Source organism: Pinus tabuliformis, chromosome 4_2 (assembly GCF_031772625.1).
Source record: "Pinus tabuliformis cultivar Carrire ecotype Pingquan chromosome 4_2, CPIR1, whole genome shotgun sequence".
In the NCBI taxonomy this organism is placed as follows: Eukaryota; Viridiplantae; Streptophyta; class Pinopsida; order Pinales; family Pinaceae; genus Pinus; species Pinus tabuliformis.
The window spans coordinates 501,239,563-501,245,562 of NC_142304.1; positions in this window are offsets into that span (position 1 = coordinate 501,239,563).

Genomic DNA, 6,000 nt, shown 5'->3' on the forward strand with positions numbered 1-6,000 from the left:
TACATGTCATCCTAGGTCCAAGATGATGTTATCCATCTCATATTCTCCTATCTATGTGCCAAACCAAAATTCTTTACTAGTTCTCTTCCTGCATGCCACTTAGTTTACTGTGCACAATGAACTCCATGCAGTGGCTACCTCAAGTCCATTAGCTCACTACTCCACCATATTCCTGAATTTTTCCAGGGCATGTGTATCCTTCACCAACTCTAGACAACTTTGCAGTAGACTTTGAACTAGATCTACTACTGTCCTTAACTCTTCACTTGTAGTGTTATCATATACCTCCGATATGACTGCTTCATGCCTAGCCTCCAACTTATCCCATTCTACCATGACCATCTCTTGCCAAGCCTCCTTATAAGTCTCCTTTTCTCATGCAGGGTTAAATTTTAGAGGGGGTTCACGTGCTCTCCTTACCCATTGGGGTTGCAGTGTCTCAGGTCTCGCCACATTTTCCCTAGTCTTGACACCTCCTCCATTCACTACACCAACTCATTATTGAGTCTTACGAGGTTCAACCACTATCATCTGCATGTTAGGTCCCTTTTTCTCTTGCCATTCGGTGATCAGTTGGGGGAAATTATCAGTCAGATGCTCTAATGATTTGCAATAGATACACATGAAATAAAGGTTAGTGCAATCCTATGCCAAGTGTCCCTATTGACCATAATTATAACAAACTATGGTTCTTTGTCCTCAGCCAAATCCTCCTCTTCCTCAAACTAGTCCTCCAGGCCCTATAGCTCCTATGCCTTAGCCTCGGCGTTATTGATTTTACTTTCCCTCCTTATTATACCTGGCTTGGTTGAAGCCAATCATTATAGCCTTTGTTCATTCGGGTCCCTACACTCAGAATGAATAAAATGTGCGCTCACGCATCAAATCCAATGTGCGGAAATGTTGGATGTCATGCCCTACAGATTTACAAAAATCATAGAACAAAGTGTGGGTCATGGCTTCATATTTCTGCATCATCGAACAAATAGCTAGTATATGGCCCCACACTTGAAAAGTTTCACATCACATCCCTTTGCCTTGTGTAAGAATATTCACTATGTCAGTTTCCATTTAATCTATAAACAACTTACATTCACTTTTATGGTGATCCTCTATCCAACAAATGGTGCACGATACTTCCTCCTGCTTTAACTTCGCCTTCGTCAAGTCTTGAAGTTGTAAATTCAACGCAGTCAGTTGTGACTGCACCTGTGCCATGCCATAATTCTTTCCACCTCTTGCTGGTGAGGCCTCTAGTTTCATTTCAAGCTCTGGAGCCTCTAAATGTGTGCCTATCGATTGTTGCATTAGGGGTATCTTTATATATGATCGTAATCCTACAATGACCCATGATTTATGCTTCACGTCCAGGATCTCAAATGTCAGCTTGTCCTTCAGAACATTAAACCACTGGTCTAAGTCCCATACCAACTCACTCAGACCCTCCTTGAATTCCTTCAACTTTTTAATGCACTGAGATTATGAATTCGGCTTCTGGAACTCCCTGATCAGTGCTTGCTTAATCTTCCTATTTTGGCTAGCTAGAGTTGCAATTTTGAACTTCAGATACCACATCAAAGCGTGATCTCTAAAAGTCACTTCTAGATGTGCAATATTTGTGGCCTCATCCTGGACTCGCTTAGCTGTCCAAACGAACTCACATACAAACAAATGTTATTTTGGGTCCTTGGTCCCAACACCATGAAAAATGGGCATCCCTAAATATACGTCTGTTATTGTGTTCTGTGCAGTACTCCCTGATGAAGTACTACCACTTGCGTTGGTTGTACTACTAGAGAACTGCACGCCCAACTACGCACCACTCTTATTTTGGACACCTTGGAACGACCCTCCTACTGTATGACCAATTCCATTACTGTAATATTTCTTCCTCCTTAACTATAATTACCTTCTATGATAGTCGTATCAATGCACTGAGTACTTGCTTCCTAGATTGTAGATGTATGCGAGGTTGTGGAATCGACACCAAGCAAAGTCTGACTCTGCTATTTTGGTTCTAAATCTTTTGTATTGTATGGACTTAGTTGTTATCCTTTCCCTTCATTTGTTTGTGACATGTCAAACTGCATCCCTTCATAACTCTGATCACTAGCACTACTCCTTGTTATTCAGTGGCCTCTCCTAGCCCCGCCCTTTGGGCTTCTTCTTCTCTTGGTAGGCATCAATGATGACTGACCTCCTCTCGCATCACCCCATCAAAACCTCCTTCCAATCCTCAAATTTCCACCCTCATAACTCTCTTGTTCCATCTTTTCCCTTCTCCTTTCAATGCACAATTTTGGGCCCACTGTCAACTTCCACCACAGTTTTCTACCTCATCCCTTTTCCTTTCCCTCAGGCCATATCCTAGTTCTCTCTCACTTGCCCTTGCACACAGGCGTCTTAGCTTCTCATGTTGTTGGACCCCAGGGGAAAAACTCTATGGTCATATAATAACATCTTGATAAGTAATGATAGTGACCTTATAAATCTGTCCCTTTAGAAATTTGTGTGTTGCTGCAGTGTAGGACATCATTGCTTCCATTGCAAATTCAACATTATATCCTTCCAATACACTTTCAAACCATAAATCAATAGCATGAGAAAATATATTACTTACTCACTCCCACTAGTGTATCTCCTCTGGGGTCCACCTCCTTGAATAGTCATGGTGATATGTCAGGTTATTGTCCTTTAATCGCTAGACCCACTCCGTCAATACTATAGGGAACTCCTCGAAGAAAGCTTCATGAAAGTTAACGAACACATAATTCTATAGCCATTTCTCTGTGCTTTGGTTCTTGCCATCCTCACGCAGTTTCCGCCTAAACCACCATGTAATTTCCTCCCTAGTTGGGTTCCATGGCTTCAACATTCCTATGAGACAATCACATCACACAACCATCCTTGTACCGACAACGAAACCATTTGTTGGCATGCAAGATTTTGATAGATGCAGGATTTGTTACTCAGTGGCCAAAAAAAAACCACTCAGCATCGTCCCTTTCAGGAACACCCATAGAGTGGGTGAAGTCCCACCAGAAATTCTAATGGGTGACTGTTAGAACTAGGTTTCTACAGTTTGACAGGATTTTCTATGACCCGTGACAATGAACTCCCACTGAAACACACTTGACCATCACCCCAATACTGCATATTATGCAGATATTTAACCTCCTCGGCAAACAGAAAGTGCACAAGTTGAGACCAAAAATGCATGGGAAGTCCCAATAATTTATGCTTTTGACCATTAGATATTATACTGACATTTATCCAAGACTATTCCCTCTTACAAACTGACAACATTATCTATTCACCCCAACTTCGTTACAACCATTCAACCCATTAAGCATATTAATCAGTGTTCTAAATAGTAACAAACTAGTCAGCATACTCAAGTTCCTATGTCGTAAACACTACAAATGTCCAAAACATTAAGCACAATTACAAGTGTTCATAACTAATATAAACTCATTTTAATACACAGAAAGATAATATGCATAAGTAACATTATACACTCAAGTATCAATACAAAGCATAAGAGGAAACACATACATCCATTGGTTTATATTAGAATCAAGGAAAGAGGCACTACTTGTTGAATACATTCAATGAATCAACAAGATCACAAGCCTTTCAAAGGCATGCTGAATACAAACAGAAATAAGATTCATATCATAAAATTCAAACATATAATTATGCAAGAACGATACAATGAAGTTGCTCCGTAGTTATAGACTCTAACATACCCATCTATAACTCTGGCCACACATACATTATACATGCATTGTATGGTTATAGACAAACTAGATAATTCTACTTTCCCCTTCATATAACATCTAACATCTATCCATCAACCCGCATCCTATCCCCAACAACCTGCTTTATCCTCACCTGGAAGCTCCTCAAAATTTCTCGACCCTTCGCCTGATTGTTCTAGTTGTCCTACAAACCGTTAAGATATTTCTCGATCCATCCTTGAGCTGGCCCATATGTATTACCGAACTTTCAAAATATCTTCCGGCTAATCGCCTTCACTCTGCCTCTTCTCCTTCACTTGCAAAATATTTGCAACCTCCAATCTGCCATGACATCCTCAATTCGCTCCATCCTTCTGCAAAATCCTAACTACCAATATTACCCTATATGTGCCTTCCATCCTCTGGTGCCCCTACCACCTCTCTGCGCGATATCCACCTGTGTTGCGCTCTGCTCCCTGTGTCAGCCCCGTGTTGCACTTCACTCATACCTCCCGCGCTCATCGTCCCTATTGCATGGCCCTATACTTACAACAAATTAACAAAAAATTTATGGGCTCCAATAGTATGTTAGAGGAACTCGAGGTTGCAAGTCAAACGAATTGCATTAGAGTGGCACAGCAAAAGTGTTTCTCTCAGACCTTGTCTGCATCAGGTGTTATTTTCAATATTTTTCGCTTTTTTAATTTCCCATTAGAAGCAACTCTTTTAGCAATTGACTACATCATTCTACTAGCATCATATTTGGGAATGTGCCATATTTGAAATGATTCCCAGGTAAAATATCTGACATGTAGAGCTAGAGCCATTGCACTGTTAGAACATTAATCACGCCTGATTGTATGACGGCGTTAGTCAGTGTAGAATGGCTGTAGTCGGCGAAGAGTGGCTATAGTCAGCAGATTTAGGTAGATAATAAATAGCAATAAGTGAATAGCTATAGTGGATCTGTGTATAAATTTATATGTTTGTAATGTAATGAGGAAGCTCACTCTATGAGTCTTCCAGTTTCTGATATCGTATCAAATCTGAGGGTTTGAACTCGGGTTTGTTGCCACCTGGAGAGATATGTTTGTAAGCACTGCACTGCGTTATGGTGTGGCTATGAACTTGAGAAGGAGTTGTGCGTGTGGTGGAGCTGTGTGCTCATCTAGTTGGGAGCTATGTGTTCATATAGTTGGGAGTTGTGTGCTCAGCCAGTGGTTGGCTCACTTAGGTGAGCTATGAGGAAGGCCCAGTAGTGTCAGCGTGAGGCCGGATCTGAGTTAGAAGAGTGTTCTGTTAAGTGCAAACTGTGTAAGGTGAGGTGGAGCGGTGTGGCTAGTCTTGATGTGCGTCTACCAGGGTGTCAATCACCATGTCAAATCTTGTGTGTTGAGGATGAGTTGAGTCCTGTGTTGTTGGGCTGCTTAAAAGAGGTCTCGGTGGTGTGAAGGTCGAATTGGTTGAAGCTGTCTGATGAATGTGATTTCTGTGTTCCAGCCAAATGAGGAGAGAGCACTGTGGTCATTTGTTTATGTTTAGAGCTCAAAAGAGCCTTCGTTGGAATAAGCATGGACCCCTTAGCAAGAAATCAAAAATGAAATATTTTGTTGTAAGCCTAGCTCAGACTTAGACCAGCAGGAAAGTTAAATTTTAGGTCATCGTGATTAAGGGGAGGTGTTAGAACATTAATCACGCCTGACTGTATGACGGCGTTAGTCGGCGTAGAGTGGCTGTAGTCGGCGTGTTAGTCGGTGAAGAGTGGCTATAGTCAGCAGACTTAGGTAGATAATAAATAGCAATAAGTGAATCGTTGTAGTGGATCTGTGTATAAATTTCTATGTTTGTAATGTAATGATGAAGCTCACTCGATGAGTCTTCCAGTTTCTGATATGCACTACACGTGAATTGATGCTCTATGCCATTTCTTTGCCTGTCGCTTGATATGGATCCCCTCAGTCCCGCACTTGTTTCACTGTGCTCTCTCCCTCTTCTAGTAGACATTCTTATGTTGATAGCGGATTTGGAGAATATCTTGCATATGACGGTCAAGAGAGAGGTCAATTATTTCACCTCTCCTGAACTTTAGATTTTGAGATATTCTCGAAATCTGCAATAGTCAAGTCCTCATTGTTGGGAAAACTACCTTCGGAGAGTGACAGACCATTTCTATTCTTCTACTTGACGCTTCTCGGGACTCATACTTAATCTATTAGACTCCATAACTCTACTAGGCTCTCCATTTTCTCTATCTCCAATT